The sequence below is a fragment of the Sebastes fasciatus genome, chromosome 16 (assembly GCF_043250625.1).
Source record: "Sebastes fasciatus isolate fSebFas1 chromosome 16, fSebFas1.pri, whole genome shotgun sequence".
Taxonomy (NCBI): domain Eukaryota; kingdom Metazoa; phylum Chordata; class Actinopteri; order Perciformes; family Sebastidae; genus Sebastes; species Sebastes fasciatus.
Window position 1 is genome coordinate 18,989,879 of NC_133810.1, and position 17,845 is coordinate 19,007,723.

The 17,845-nt window shown below is 41.8% G+C and overlaps 1 long non-coding RNA gene across 1 annotated transcript; it reads right to left on the minus strand.

Moving 5' to 3' along the window:
- Window positions 1-13,585: 13,585 nt before the first annotated feature.
- LOC141753351 (uncharacterized) lies at window positions 13,586-16,229 on the minus strand. Its single transcript, XR_012590435.1, has 3 exons — window positions 16,161-16,229; window positions 13,855-14,002; window positions 13,586-13,705 (listed from the first exon to the last, which is right to left on the minus strand). It is a non-coding gene; the product is annotated as an uncharacterized LOC141753351 (long non-coding RNA).
- Window positions 16,230-17,845: the final 1,616 nt, after the last annotated feature.

Consider the following 17,845-nt stretch of genomic DNA (forward strand, 5'->3'; position numbering starts at 1 on the left):
GACAAAGGATGAAGCCATTTTTATCTTGTTGTCATATTGTTGTTTCCCAGGGAGAATGATGATGTATTGATGGTAGCAAAAGTTGTAGCTCTTGTAAAATAAGGGTCAGAGACTGTGACAAAAACTGACAGTGACTGCATCACCACAAACACGACAGTCTATGTGAAACTGGATAATAATTGACTGTAAGTACTTTGTATAAGTTGCTTGTCTTCAATGTGTACACCAAACCTATTATTGCTGATCCTCATCATCCTGTTAACCCTCTGAGACCCAACTTTACGGTCTTTCTGAGGCTGTAGCACATTCAGTTTTAGAGCTACATATATCATATGAAACTAGAAAAATCTAAGGAATCTATTGATACCAACCATGTCATGCTGCCATGTCGAGAAGATTGCTAAATAACATTCTAAAGTTGGGCTAAATTCTGGTGAGGAAAAACTAGCATGGTCATTTTCAAAAGGGTCCCTTGAACTCTGACCTCCAGATATGTGACTGAAAATGGGTTCTATGGGTACCCACGAGTCTCCCCTTTACAGACATGCCCACTTTATGATAATCACATGCAGGTTTTTGGATACAGTTTAAATGTGTTATTGTCTCCTTTTCTAAAATGGTGTATTTGAATATTTCTGCATACTGGGGTCCCTAAACAGTCTTTTTAGAATTACATAAATTGGGTATCACTGTTAAGCTGAGATTCATGTGTGATGATGTTAGTCCCCATAGTAGCCATTTCATTGTACTGTATTGTCACTTGTATCATTCTAAACCCCTATACACTTTTACTATTCATTTTAATTCATTCATTCATTTGTATTTCTTATTATTGACTAGAAGAACTTGACACACAGTGCTGAGCTGCATGTCATTACTTCATCTTTTTATGAAATTGTCATAATTACAATATTAATTCTTGAGTTGTGGCCAGAAACATGATTTGTGAGGTCACAGTGACCTTGACCACCAAATTCTAATCAGTTCATTCTTCAGTTCAAGTGGATGTTTTTACCAGATGTAATGAAATTCCCTCAAGGTGTACCTTACTGTGTTCATTAAGATTTTCATTAAATAAAAAATGATTTTATACTATTTATGGAAGCATATCCTTTTTCCAGTATCACCTATTCAATGCATTTACAGTCTAATGACCTCTGTTTTTAGATTATTTTTTGGCTTTTTCCCTTTATTAGATAGTCAGGACAGATGTGCTGGAAAGGGGGAGAGAGAGGGGTTAACATGCAGCAAAGGGGCCCAGGTCAGATTTGAACCCGGGCCACGGTGGTACGGCAGATTCCACCTTTGGATAAAACTACATACGGGATTTACAAGAAACTATGCATTTATGTTTCCCAGCGTAACTCATTTTATCTGACATGAGCCTCACTGATAACTGCTGGCTCTCTTACAGCAGTAGCAGAACTATTAAGTTACTGCTAATAACCCAATTTTCCTACTTCTGCTTCACAGTAAAAGCATTTACCTGGAGAACCACAGGGTGCCTTAAAGAATAGGTTCAGATTTTTTCAAGTTTTAAATTAATTGAATGTTTTATTAATAATAAAAATGACTGGTTATAAGAAGTATTCAAGCTTTTATAGAGCAATCTAGATGTTGGTCAGCTAGAATTTTGATATTTCTGTGGCTAGTTTTGGCCAGAGCCATTTTTAATAAGGGATCCGGAACGGGTCCGGACCGAATGAGCCACTTCATGAACGGGTCCAAATCGGATCCGGGCCGGATGAGCTGCTTGATGAATGGATCCAAATCGGATCCGGGCCGGATGAGCTGCTTGATGAACGGGTCCAAATCGGATCCGGGCCGGATGAGCTGCTTGATGAACGGGTCCAAATCGGATCCGGGCCGGATGAGCTGCTTAATGAACGGGTCCAAATCGGATCCGGGCCGGATGAGCTCATTTGTGAGTTGATACGGGCAGTGTCCGGGCCGGATCTGGTCTGGATCCGTGATCCGTATCTGTTACGGATCCGTCCCGCCGTGCAAGTGGACTCCTATCCGGACCCGTTTTGCGGATTCGTACCGGAGCCTAACATCCCTCCGGAGCGGATCCGGTGCGGAGTCAATTTGCTATCTGGGAAGCTTTATGGTCCATATCTTAAAATACAATTTAGTTTAAAATTGTTGAACAGGAAAATTTTATGTAATGGGAAATCTGCTAACAAGGGGAAAAGTTATTTTTAATTTTACTGTGGCTAAGCATTGGAACACACCACTTTCACTCGTAATCAGGGTTGGACATGGTTGGTACCAATGGATTCCTTATGTTTTGTAGTTTCATATGATGCCAGTATCTTCACTCTAGCTTTAAAACTGAGCCTACTAAAACCTAAAAATCACAAGTTGCGTTAAGGCGTTAAAATTAATTTGCGTTACGGCGTTACTATTGTGTTAACTTTGACAGCCCTAATGAGGTGTAGAGATAGTAATACTGGTGTTATACTGCTGTTAAGTCCTGAAGCTATTCAGACACCTGAATGTACATAAGCATGGGACTCAAGTGCTCTGAGGTGTAGAAATAGTAAACTCCAGCAACACTTCCGCTTCAAAACTCTCTCACCTTACTCAAAAGGCACAACCACAACACATCCACAGATATTAATACTACATAAAATACAGTTAACAAGAAAAATACAACTAATTTACCGGTCTCAATTAAATTGTGATGCCACCATGACCAATTTAAACAAATGAGACTGAGGACAACTATGTACAAGAAAAGTTAATGTGGTGAGAAAGCCTGCATATTTTTGACAGCCTATTTGTAGAAGAATTTTGCTCTTCTCTCCTTTTGAGTGGCAAACCTCTCAATGACCTTCTTCTTAAAGTCAGGAATGTCTCTGACGAGTTTCTTCTCCATGGAGAGCATGGCCAGAGCATTAAGGCGATCCTTCGTTGCTTCATGGGCTGGTGCTGCTGGTCAGGTTCACTGTCCTCACACAGCGAGGAAATGGAGGCCCTGGTCCAAAAAATATAGTTTGAGTTGCTAATTTGCCATCAGACTCCTTAATGTGCAATTCTATTCATTGTGTGCAATATACTCACTGTTGTTTACAGTAATGTTTATATAATTCACTTTTTTAAACTTTAGTCAGTTTTTTAGCATTTTTATATTACATTCATGAGCCAGATGCAATGTTATTTTATTCTGCTGTGCATTTAGCCTGTGCATAATCTGAATAACAATTAAATTAATCTTGAATCTTCGATAACGACTAGGCCTCTTCTAGAAATTGACCTGGTGGATTGTGTTTATTGCGCTATTATCCAAATCTGATTTTCTCTTCTCTTTCCTTTTTAAAATTCTAAACAGATATTATTGTGATGTGCTCTATGATAGTCATTCACTTTGATGACAAGGCATATTTAGGCTTTTACAGACTGTTGGAAGTGACCAACTCGTCTTTCTAACAACAGCTTTATCAGCAAATAGTAAATATCTGGGAGTTAATTACCTGATTGTTAGCATGCTGTCTGTGAACCTCTGGGTCACAGACAGCAGGGTCGATGTTCCTCTTCTGCAGCTGGTTGAAAAGCATGTCCACCTGTGGAATAATCTTGTGGAACAATGTCAGGAAAAAACAGAAAGCCTCGTCTTCAAGCATCCTCACAAAGCCCCCAGCCTCTCTGGGGATGTGTGATGTTGCCTGCTGCATGATGTGGTTCAGTCGATGCGCATAGCAGTGGACGTAGTGCGCATTTCCATAGAGACGGATCTAACGCCGCTGGTGCTCCTCCATCACACCACCTCCTCATTGTGTTTCCTGACCGCAATCCTGTGGCCGTCATCCAGCTGCGTAGCGATGTTCATTCAGCCTAGCAGGGCTAGCTTGACAGAGTTTTCCATGTGTGTCCTGGTGTTCTCGTGTTTCCTTACTTTTTCCAAAAGGTGCTTCATATCACTCACTCAAGCACGGAATTTATTATTATTAGTAGTATTAGTAGTCATTTTTTTTTGTTAGTGTGGCTGCCTGGCTCAGGGGGGGCGGCGCCCTAGCGCCCTCTATTGGCCGGCCACCACTGGTAGGAATGATGACTCAGAGTTGAGCCCAAAGATAGCGGACTAACCCATTAATCTTGCTTTGTGGTACAGACCTCAGGTGGAGGGCCACCTCCAAAACAATCTGTGTTTCTGGTTGCTCAAAAGAAATGACAGTGACAGATTTTAAGATGTTAACATTTTAAGATTTTACTTAACTTGAGACAAGAGCAAGTTATGCATTTAGCATATTTTCCAAATGAAAGAAACTTGAGAGGAAAGTTGGGTGGATTCTTCTCATCTCCCGCATCACAGATACTAGTTGGGGACTGTGTCCCTGTGCTGAGGAAGTATGTCTAGGAAGGAAAGACGTTTGACTACGTAATTAATGAACTGACTGAAATCCCATCATTCAGGGAAGAAAAAGGTTTCTATATTATTTTTTACATTGTGTATTTTTGTATACATATATAGAGATGTAATTGTTCAACTTGTGTCTGAACCTGTCTAACTGCTTGTCGTAGAATCGAAATGGGAGTTCCTGCATCTGACCTTAAATATGTCAATAAAGGTCCTGTGTCCTTCTGGGAAATATTTAACAACGGTGAGTTTCATTCTTTTTAGTAACTGTTGAGTATGTCATTACACTAGGGATGCTCCAATCAGTCCTTACCTATATTAACTGAAAACTGCTGCATCCCTGAGACCAATATTGAAAATCCCAGTGAAACTGCTTTTTCAGTGTCTTGATTCCTTCATTTGATGTATTTCCTGTTGAAACAGGATATCTGGGCAGGGAGTATTGCAAGGAGGGATCGCAGCACAGTTAAACCAGTTGGATAACAGTCAGGGAGACAATGGCAGTGTTATTTCATAGGAAGGATGAAGGTGTTCTTAGATCTAAGCTTTATGGTCCATATCTTAAAATACGATTTAGTTTCAAATTGTCAAACACGATAATTTTATGTAATGTTTATGCTAACAAGGGGAGAAGTTATTTTTAATTTTATTTCGGCTAAGTATTGGAACACACCACTTCCACTCGTAATCAGGGTTGGACAGAGTTGAAAGCTCCCTTAAAGGTACATTTTGAAGAGATACAAAATGTGTGATTTACTATGGACAATCATGCGAAATTTCAGGATATAGGCACATCAGAACTCTACCAAGTCACATTACGCAACCTGTTCCAAGCACTACAATACCAAGAAATAGAAACCCCCCAAAAATCACTGGAGGATACATGGAAAGGTCTGAAAACCATATGGAAGGAGACATGTGAAGAAGTGGTAGGGAGAAGGAAGGCAAACAACAAAACCTGGCTATTAACGGAAACATGAAAAAAGTGAGTGAGAGAAGGGAAAAACAGGAGGCACTAAACAGAAGTAACACAAGAGTGACATGGGCAAAAGGAAAGAAGGACTATGAAGCAGCAAACAAAGAAGTGAAGAAAAATGTTAGAAAGGACAAAAAGAAGTATATCGAGGATCTAGCACAACAGGCAGAGGAAGCAGCAGGAAAAAACTATCTGAAAGAACTTTACTAAACCACAAAAAAGCTCACTGGCAATTTCAAACAAACACAAGTACACATTAAAAACTCACAAGGTACACTTCTCACAAACAAGGAAGACCAACTTAAGAGGTGGACAGAACACTTGAGAGCCATGCTCAACAGGCAACCTCCTCAACTGATAGCAGAGATCCCACCAGCGGCAAACCTGCTGGAGATAAACTGCAACCCCCCCACCAAAACAGAAATTAAGAAGGCCATTAGGGCCTTGAGAAGAGGCAAAGCAGAGGGGCCGGACGAGATACCAGTTGAAGCCCTCAAGGCAGGCATCGAAACCTCCACAAATATGCTTCACCATCTCATACAAATCATCTGGGAGGAAGAAAATGTTCCGTCCGACTGGAGTGTAAAAACTACCGAGGAATAATGCTGCTCTCCACACCAGGGAAGGTGCTCAACCGCATTCTACTGGAGAGGCTTCAGAAGGTGGTTGATGATAAACTGAGGGAAAACCAGGCTGGCTTCAGGAACATAGATCCTGTGGAGACCAAATAGCCACCCTCAGGATTATCATCGAGCAATCCATCGAATGGAACTCTTCTCTATATGTGAACTTCATAGACTTTGAAAAGGCCTTTGACAGTGTAGATTGGGAGATGCTGTGGAAATTGATGGTGCACTACGGCGTCCCACCGAAGTTCATCAGCATCATAAAGAACACCTACCAAGGGATGCAATGTCGAGTCCTCCATGAAGGATGTGCATCAGAGGCCTTTGAAGTCCTGACTGGGGTGCGGCAGGGATGCTTGCTCTCTCCCTTCCTCTTCATCCTCTGCATAGACTGGACTATGAAACATGTAACAAGCAATTACCAAACCGGCATGCAGTGGAATCTGACCAAACAGCTAGAAGATCTGGATTTTGCTGATGATCTGGCTCTACTAGCACACACCCACCAACAGATGCAAGGAAAATCACACAAACTAGAGATAACTGCTGCCTCCCTCGGCCTCAACATTAACTCATCAAAAACCAAGTTAATGAGAATCAGTAACAAAAACAACACACCTATAATCATGGATCAAAACCAGCTAGAAGAAGTAGCCAGCTTTACATACCTTGGGAGCATAGTTACTGAGGAGGATGTCAAAGCAAGGACAATATTCAACATCTTAAACAAAATCTGGAAAACAAAAAACCTATCACTCAAGACCAAACTACAAATTTTAATTCAAATGTCAAATCCATTCTACTCTACGGATCCGAAACATGGAAGACAACCACCAACATACTGAACAAATTACAGACATTCATCAACCGCTGCCTCCAACACCTCCTGGGAATCTACTGGCCCAACACCATCTCAAAGGCCAACCTATGGAAACGCACCAAGCAGGAAACGATAGAAATTCAAATCAAGAGGTGAAAATGGAAGTGGATAGGTCATACACTCAGAAGACAAAATAAATCGATCACAAAGCAGGCTCTAACATGGAACCCACATGGAAAGAGGAAGAGAGGACACATCCTAGAACCACCTGGAGAAGAACCACAGAACAGGAGATGAAGAAGGAAGGGCTGTCATGGCAACAACTAAATCGGAGGGCACAAGACCGGAGAAAATGGAAGGGTTTCATCGATGGCCTATGTTCCTTAGGGAATTTAAAGGCCCAATGATATATTAAATAAGTCTTATTGAATATGTGATATAATTGTAAATTTGATAAAGCTGTTTCTATAACAGGTTTGCTGAGAAGCAATGGATTTGTGCTCAAAATGTTCCTAACTATGATCATATAAAATTGTAAGTAGTTTCACTGTACATTACTTTACACCTCAAATGACATTGTAACACATTGACAATTTGGAGTTTTTTTACTGTACAGTTTTTGAGAAAAATTAAAAGGAAAGTCAGCTCAAATTACATAACATTTATCAACCTGTCTGTTCTCTGCACATCCATCACTGTATGATGCCACCAAACAGGACAGTAACAGACTACAACGGACAGTCAGGACTGCAGAAAAAATACTGGTGCAAACCTGCCTTTTATTCAGGACTAATACATGTCCAGAGAGTCAGCAAACAGGCAGGAAGCATCACTGCAGATCCTTCACACCCTGAGCACTGTTCCTACTTTTCCCCTCTGGTATAGGCGCTACAGAAAACTCCATCCCAAAATCCAGTTCTGTCAAAGCCTCTATTTCAAAATACTACTGTTGGTTTATAAAGCACTGGATGGTTTAGGGCCAAAATATACTGGAAAAACAAAGTTCGGAAACTTGTGTTTGGTCGATTATTTCTCTGTTGTTACAATGCTAATTGGCATTGTATTTTACATTGTTGGAAAGCCTGTTTATTTACCTTCGCAATGATGTCCAACTTGTAAGGATCATGCATTTGTGGGATGAGCAGGACAGCTGATTATGTGGGGAGCGCCCAAGAAAAATTTGCCAAAATGCTCGCCACATCTGATGTGTTTAGTTTATGCTTCACATAGACAAGGTCTTGCATGCAAACTAACCATCTTTTCTAACCCACTGCATTATCTGACACACATTAAGATCACATACATAAACTGTGAATTAGTTTTAAACATAAACATACACATCTAGATAATCTCAACCCCCACATCACACCCCCTTTGTCCTTCCTGAGCACATGTGCTCCGAAGAACAAAGAGGCCATGTGGTAACATGTTGACGGCCATCTTTGATCCAGCCATCTTTGTAGTTTTACAGTGCTCGCCATTTTGTCTGTAGGCCCATGCAGACATCTTGAGATAAGTAGCCAGCCATCTTGTCTCTGTCCCTCTCTCTCTCTCTCTCTCTCTCTCTGTCTCTCTGTCTCACACACACACACACACACATACGCACACACACACACACACACACACACACACACACTCGCTTACACACTGTGTTTGGTTTGTTAGTTTAGTTATTTAGTTAGATTAATATTGTGTTTTAAACCTTTATTATCTTGTAAATAAATGTTTGTGGATTATACATGCTGGTCTGTTTAATGTTGTACAAGAGTGAATAATGCCAACCTCTGCTGTGTCAAGAACTCCAATATCCTTCAACCTTTACTATCTATTTTGGTTATAGTTATTAATTGAATTATTAATCAAAGTTCCAAATTGATAGTTTAGGATATATAGGATAGGAGACTTATCTATGAGATTACATTAATGTGTTATCATTTTCTCTTTGTTTCAAAGAGTGGTGCCCCGAGGATGATTTAATATACATTAAATCATATTATTCAATATAAATAATAATTATTTTGATAATTATTATTTACTTTTGATAGCCATTTTAATGTCTTTTGAGCGTATGTACCAATGCAATTTGGTGCCCTGTTATTATTAACATATATTGATCATTTATTAATATTGATTTTATTAATATTGATAATTATCTTTAATATTTTCTAATAACTAGACCAGCTCCTATCTGCGTCCCCAACAGTACTGAGTAAATTTGATGCTCATTGCTCTCCTAAGAAGAACGAAACATACGAGAGATATGTGTTTCGCTCTCGGATACAGCAACAGCGTAAGCCTTTTGATAGCTTTCTGACTGACCTGAAGCTAAAAGCACGGTCATGCAACTTTGCTACATTAACAGACTCCATGATCCGGGACCAGATTGTTTTCGGCGTGGAAGATAAAAAGGTCAGAGAGAGGCTTTTGAGGGAGATGGAGCTAACGCTAGAAGGAGCTATCAAGATTTCCCATGCGAGTGAATTCTCCCAACTGCATGTGAGGACGTTCGGCGAAATGGCGACGAGCACAGCGATCGCAAGTGCGAGTGGGCTGTTGGTATCATCTCAGGCAAGGCAAGGAGATGCAAGCAGACCCAGCCTGCACAGCAGACGGATGATGAGATGTTCAACTGCAAGCGCTGCGGCTCACAGCACAAGCTGAGACAGTGCCCAGACTTTGGTAAGCAGTGCTCTAACTGCCAGGGGAGGAACCACTTTGCTGAGCAGTGCTTCTCAAAAAGAAAAGAGGGGCAGAAAGGAAGAACTGTAAACATAGTGGAAGACACTGATTTAAGTGAGACATTTTTCGTGGGCATTGTGAACTGTGAAAATGAGCCAGAAAAAGAAATGAATGCTGTAAGAGATGATAAATGGACAGCATTGCTGCAAATAAATGGAACTCTATTCACAGTAACACTGGACACTGGTGCAAAAGCAAACCTGATTAGCAGATAAGCCAGAAATACAGAAAATAACGCTTGCACTAAAAGACTACAATGGACAGAGTATTGAGTGTTTAGGCACATGCATGCTGCAAGTAACATTGAAAAAAAAGTGCACCACCTACTTTTCTCTGTTGTCGCTGAAGGACTCGAGTCACTGCTGGGTGATAAAGCCTGTGAAGATCTGGAGCTGGTAAAAAGAGTATATCGCGTCAATACAGCTGTGGGTGCACCAAGTGAGTCTGTTGACCTCATAGTACAGAACTTTGCAGATGTCTTCCAGGGCTTTGGTGTATTGCCATTCACATACAAAATCCAGCTTAAGGAAAATGCACAGCCTGTGGTGCATGCTGCACGGAGAGTTCCAACACCACTAAGAGACCGTCTAAAGAAGGATTGGACAGGATGACAACACTAGGTGTAATAAGAAAGGTTAAGGAGCCAACAGACTGGGTCAACTCCATTGTGTGCACAAAGAAAAAGAATGGTGACCTGAGAGTATGTATGGACCCACACCTGGTGACCTGGGTCACGGACTACCTCACCGGCAGACCACAGTATGTCAGGTTGAATGACATCACATCTGACACTGTGGTCAGCACGCCGGTGCTCCACAGGGGACTGTACAGGCCCCCCTTCTCTTCACCCTCTACACGGCGGACTTCAACTACATCTCTGAGTCGTGACACATTCAGAAGTTCGCCGACGACACGGCCATTATGGGATGTTTTAAGGATGATCAGGAGGAGGAGTACAGGAGCCTGGTCGGGGACTTCGTCGCCTGGTGTCACTCCAACCACCTGCAGCTCAACACCTCAAAAACGAAAGAGATGGTCATAGACTTCAGGAAGTCCCACCTCGACGACCAGTCCAGATCGATGGGAACGAGGTGGAGGTCGTGGGTACCTACAAGTACCTCGGGCTGCAGCTGGACAACAAACTGGACTGGACAATAAACACTGACCACCTCTACAGGAAGGGTCAAAGCAGACTGTTCTTCCTGAGGAGGCTGGGATCATTTAACATCTGCACAAAACTCCAGCAGATGTTCTACCAATCTGTGGTAGCCAGCGTCCTTTTCTACGCTGTGATGTGCTGGGGGGCAGCACAACTAAGAGGGACACCTCGAGGCTGGACAAGCTGATCAGGCGGGCTGGCTCTGTGGTCGGCATGGAGCTCGACTCTCTGGTGACGGTGGCAGAGGAAAGAACACTCAACAGACTGCTGGCCATACTGGACAACGCCAGCCATCCTCTGCACGCCGTCATCACCAAACAGAGGAGCTCGTTTAGCGGCAGGCTGCTGCTCCCCAAGTGCTCAACAGACAGACTCAGGAAATCCTTTGTCCCCCGAGCCATCAAACTGTACAACACCTCTCTAAGGAGGGGGGAGGGGAGGGGACAAAGGAGGAGGGTCTTCAGGACAGATAATAATGTATACAGTGCACTTTAGACTAAGCTACTGGAGTTACCCTGCACTATACTCATTTTTAACAGTCTCTTCTGCACTTTTTAATAGTCGTGTATCACAGCTGTTACCTTGCACTTTATTCAGTTTTAACAGTTTTCTTCATCTCCATGTATTTTTATATCTGGTATATTTTTTTGTACTTTGTACTTTGCGCTACTAACTTTTTTTACTAACATGTTTTGCACTATGGAACTGTGATGCTGGAAACTTGAATTTCCCTGGGGATCAATAAAGTTACTATCTATCTATCTATCTAAAAGATCTGAACGAGAACATTAAGCGTGAGCATTCCCAGATACCCAAGCGTAAGGAAATCTCCAGTGAGATGGCGGATGCCAGATCACAAAGTTCACAAAGCTCAACGCATCACAAGGCTTCTGGCAGCTGAAATTGGATGAAAGCGGCACCATATATTGCACATAGGCTGCCCTTCGGTATCATCTCAGCATCTGCAATATTTCACAGAGCAATGGAACACATCATCGAGGGACTGGATGGAGTGAGAGTCTACGTTGATGACATCATCGTCTGGGGGTCCACAGTCCAAGAATGAGAATGATTGGCTGATCAGAGTGTTGGAGCGGGTACGAAAATATGGACTCAAGCTCAACAAAAGTAAATGCCAGTTTGGAGCTCAAGAAGTTGTCTTCCCTGGAGACAAGCTCTCTGCACAAGGTGTTCAGCCCGACCAAGAACAGATCAAAGCCATAAATGACATGCCAAGACCCACAGACAAGACAGGTGTGTTACGCATCATGGGGATGGTCAACTTTTTAGGTAAATTTATTCCCAACCTATCTGCAAAAACATCCTGCATTCTTGAGCTCCTGCATAAAGAGAGTGACTTAAAGTGGACAGTCAAACATGACCAAGAGTGGAAAAAGCTCAAAAAGACACTAACAACAGCACCTGTGTTTCTTCAACCCGACAAAGAGGATCAAAGTTTCAACAGATGCCTCAAAGGACGGTATTGGTGCAGTTCTCCTACAGGCTGAAGGTGAGCATTGGAAACCAGTGGCCTATGCATCCAGGTCCATGACAGAGACTGAGTGTCGATATGCTGAAATAGAAAAAGAATGCCTAGGGTTTGTGTTTGGCCTAGAGAGGTTCCACAGCTACATATATGGCCTACCCTCTTTCACCGTAGAGACTGACCATCGTCCACTAGTCGCCATCATCAAAAAGAACCTGAACGAAATGTCTCCAAGGTTTCAGCGGCTGATAATGAAAATGCAGAGATATGACTTTGAGCTCATCTAAACTTCGCTCTCACAAGCACCTACAGGGCACGATGTGAGCACAACTGAAGAGGATGTTCAACACCATGTGAACATGGTGTCTGCTGCGCTTCCTGTATCAGACACAAAGTCCAGACAAATAGCTGAAGAAACAGCAAAAGACACAGAGCTGCAACATGTAATAGTGAACATGAAAAAAGGATGGCCTGTAGGCTCCTGTCCACAGTTCTACCACATTAGAGGTGAGCTGAGCGTTGTTAACGGACTGTTATTGACGCAAAACAGAATCGTCATTCCACAAAACCTGAGACAGGATGTACTACACAGGATACATGAAGGTCATCTCGGTGTCGAGAAGTATCACGTTTTTTTCATTTGGAAAATATGTACATAACATAACTTTCTCTTGTGTGAGATTCAGTAAAATCTCAAACTGTTTACACCTAAAAATCTGTCAGTTCTTTCGTGCAACCAGAAAAACATTTGTTTTGGAGGTGGCGCTTTACCTGAGACCTGTAGCCCGGACTCCTGACAGTGTTGATTGATGCATTTACAATTATTACATCACTGTAGAATAACGAGGTGATGATAATTGGAAATAAAAAATATTGGAAAAATAATCCATATGACTTATTACCTCCGGTTATAAATGCAACATTTTGGTCTTATCAGGCACTAACTACTTTTCTTCTCCTTTCCTCTCTGCTTTGGCTAGTAGAAACAGTTTTACATTACTTTTAACTTTATGTGCATCACATATCCATAATAAATCTAAAATACTCACTCTATACTAAAGACATATAATAATTCCTACACTTATTTATAGCTTTACTTTAAATATTTGGAAATTATAGTTATACGATTATATTGTATACATTTCACCCTGTTGAATATCACATTTTGCTGTGGCTTAAGCCTCACTCAGAGCTGGATTGGAGAAACCCAGAGTTAAAGGCTCCCTGTGGAGTTTTAGACCACTATGGATCACTATTGATTATTCATTTTCTATGAAGAAGTAAATGCATTGAACACATTTGTTAGACCCCGTTTGTTTACAAGAACACCCCACCGGGCACCTTTAAAAGAGTCAGTTGATAACCAGCTTCATGCACCAATATTAGGCTCAGTGAAGAGGCAAAGACTACATATAACATATAAATATTCATTCAGCACTCACTTGATAACAGTCTCACTTCAGGTTGTCGAGGATATCGCCACAAGCACCTCTCATGTACTTTTTGCACGCATCTATCACCTTCTGGTCAATGTACACACTTTTTAAAGATCATTCATGTGCAGATGTGCAATTATACATATTAGTAAAATGCTGGGATAGAAGACTACATTGCCCTAGGGACAAATCAAAGTCACATACAGGAATAAAAAAGGTTCAGCACAACAGAACACAAAGGATATATCCAACAAGGTGACCATCTTTGGCTTTTGTTTGACCATCTCAAAAAGGATGCCTCCATCACCTCCTCCTAATATCAGCACCTCTTTTCCAGCAAAATTCTCTCTTCCGTTACCCATGATGGCCTGGGTGTAGGCCAAATCAACCTCTGCCAGGTCTGCAAAATCAATCAGTTACACACTAAAATAATTGATCAATTCTTATCAATAATACAAAATAACACAATAATCACCCTTGAATTAACCGATGCAAGTTTAAGTAGTACATTACACTTATATGTTGATTAACACACACTAACAGTGAACTTAATGTGGCCTGGTCATAAAATAATAAGACTCAGAGCAACATTCTTTTGTGGGTTTTTATTTCCCCAACTACACTTAAAGGAGAACAGCGTTAACGTTGTAATTTTGGGGTCTTTAAAATAGTCACAGTGATAACAAAACGGCATCAATGAGATGTCTCATATGAACAACCTTTCCTGTAACACTTTTCTTCGATGTAGCTTAAAGGTCACATATTATACTCCATTTAAACTAGTTATTATAGGTCTCAGACACCTCCAAACCATGTCTCTGAAGTTTTTTTTCAAAAAAAACAATCAGATCATGCATTCCAGCATGTCTCTATAACCTCTGTTTCAGCCCATTTCCAAAAGTGCTGATTTCTGTGTCTGTAGCCTCTGTCTCCTCCCACTCTGCTCTGATTGGTCAGCGTTTTCTGTCAATCAAACGTCCTCAACAACAGCGTCACCCTCCCCCTCCCTCCCGGAGAAGCTCTCTCTCTCTCTCTCTCTCTCTAGAGAGAGAGAGAGAGACGAGTGGAGAGATAGCAGCTAGAATAAAGTTTATAAACCACTTTAAAGTTTATAAACCAGAAACTTCACCCAGCGCACGTTACCGGAGGAATCTGATCAGAAATCGGCGACACATGATGAACATCTGCGGTCCAGATTCCAGGTTTTCCTGACGGTTTCTCTCAGGTAAATAATGCTGTTTATAGCTCAGTGTTTACCTCATGCATCAACTCTGTAAACCGTAAACATACACTCTGTTTTACGTCTGTCTTTACAGATCCATCTGTGAGAAATGACCGACAGAATCATCCCAGAGGAGAGCAGACAGCTGTGGGCAGATGGCTCTGTTTACATGGAGATACAAAGCTAACCCGGTAGCATGTAGCTAACCCATGTAGCTACATGCTAACGGGTTAGCTACATGCTACCGCTATGACACGGTGTGTAAACACAGCGACCATCAGGGTGGAAAATAGAAGATGTGAAACAGTAGTCAGTTCATTATTTCTGCTAAAAGATAAATGTATGGAAGATCAGAGTAATGGTATATTATTTACAGTAGTAGCTGTCTCTGTGTTACCATGACTACAGACCACCGGAGCTTAGCTTACCATAGTTTACCAGAGCTGAAGACTTTCTCCTGTACCATGTTAACATAACTAACTAACAGGTGAGATGATTACAAATGCTGTGAATAATTAATATTGTCATCTGTCTACTCAAATAAAGTTTGACTGTGAAACAGAAATGTGTTGTGTTGCTTACAAGTCACTATTTACTACCTGTACTCTGCTACATGCATGACATCAAATATATATAATATATAAATATCATCTGTTTAAACAGTGTAATTACATAAAGCCTTTGTGAATGAACATGTTATATTTAGATGATGGGAGTACATGAAGCCTGTTCTGCTGGTTCTTGCAGACTAACTGTAGGGAGCTACTTTGCTCAAGTTAGGTTGAGGAGGAGAGACAGTGACGCGCTGTGGGCCGGGGTCAGCTACTGAAGGTTCTCTCTGGTTCGACCAGGAAACCCTCACGTGACTTGCATTCCCTAATGACGTCAAGATACAAGGAAAAAAGCGAATTTTTTTTCTGCACCCATTTCCGGACAAACGGAGGAGGAGAAAAAGAGAGAGGATGGTCTTTTATGATACTATGGTGGCCTATAGACACACTGGGGACAGATATTGATGTTTAAAAGACATGGAAAAGTGCATTTTGCATAATAGGTGACCTTTAACATTCAACTTTGAGCTGTCAACAGTTTACTGTAGTACTAATCAACCAAAACACATACAGTGCACGAGCTATGATAGAATGGCAGACTTTAGCTCAGTATCACCTCCCCTAAATCTTCCTAATCACATCTTTGTTAAACTCATATCTAGAAAACAGTAGTGGCTTATTTCTGAACAAGAAAAAAACGAAATACAGTATTAAATAAACACAACTGCTAAGCCCCAAAGAATACACATATTTACACATTTTTCATAATAAAGTTATGAAATCACTCTCACTGCAGTGTGCAGCCTGCGCGCTCCCACACGCACACGCGGACTCCTCACTGTCACCTGTCTCCCCTCTAAGTAAGGCAGAAACATGCAAAAATGGGACACATTTCATTAAAGTAGTTAGCATACACTTTGGTGAGATAATTCTATACACATGTGCACTTTATCAACACTTACGCCACCCCGCTGTCTAGTATTTTCATCAGCGTGGTGGGGATTATCACACACCTAACCCGTGTTACCGATCTACAGGAATTGATACAAATACAGAATCATCATTCATCAGACTTGGACCGTTCTCTTCACTACATCCTCATCTAACATCATAGATTACCCTTTTTGAGTTTTATGGACATTTATAGGGATATTTTTCATGCCGAGGGACAGAAATACACACCTCGGCAGCCGCCATCTCCCTCGTTATGGCAGCTTCCAGGTTCGCAACTACGGAAGCCCTGTGGTCCCGTGTGAGCTACACTGGAGCTGGTCTTAAAGGGGCACTTTTACCCCTACAGAAAGAACAGCTATATACAAAACTCTTGTACCCTATGTTCTCCTATGTTATGGCTACATTCTCCCCTGCTGCAAGTCAACGTCCTTGGTGACTTTTTTTTCTTTTTACACATCTGTCCTTCCCTTAAGTTGTGAAGAATAGTGTACCATGCCCGCTAGCACTTGAGAGAATACATCTGGACTAAGAGACACTGCATTGCACTCTGACCTAGGTAAGTTAAAGGGATTTTTGTGCATATCCATTGTTGTTCTCTGATTTCTGCGCGGAGGGGGAATGGGCGTGTCTACCCTGACATTCTCCTCCTTTCTCTTCCTTGGCGCAGGCACAGGTCTCACCTCCAAATCATGTTCCTTCTCCAACACGCTCTCAGTCACGTCCTCTGGATGATTTCCGGACTCATCCATACTCAGATCCACATGCTCAGGTTCCAGAGTTGCTTTTTGCTCATCTGTTGGATACCTGACTTCCTCCACCATCACAAACTCTGGATCCATTAACTCAGTCTCTGACTCTTTACCCAAGGGAGGTTCATCCATGAGACAAGCTGCATGGTGACTTTGCCCAAGTTGGACCTATGCACCCTCCTCACCGGCCCTCCCTCCAGTGGCTGTACTGTGTATGTTGTCCCTTGGACATCAACAACTTTATACACAGTAGCTGCCCAAGCATCCTGGATCTTATTCCTTCCGGGTTGCCGGTAGCGGAGGTACACCATTTGCCCCACATCAACAGGCGGACAGTACACCTTCTCTTGTTGCTGAGCCACTCTCTCTGCAGCCCTCCGCTCCGCACACTCACTTGCTAGTGTGTGTGCATCTTGGAGACGCTCTAGGTGCACAGCTAACCAGTCAGGCTGGTCATCCTTCACTTGCTCTTGGCCCAACAGTGTAGTTTATTCAAAGTATATTAATATTGAATCAGTCGCGTGTCAAAATTGCACCAAATTTAACATAGCACTCCCTTGAAGCTGTCAAATAAATGTCTTGGAGTAAAGAGTAAAATATTTCCTTCCAAAATGCAGTGGAGTACAAGAATAGAGTAGCAATAATTGGAAATATTTGAATACCTCAGAACTGTACTTAAGTACAATACTTGACGCTAAATTGTAGCGGGCAAGGCAAACCATCACTAATGAAAAAGGAACTCTGCTGAGACCAATGGTGCCTCTCAC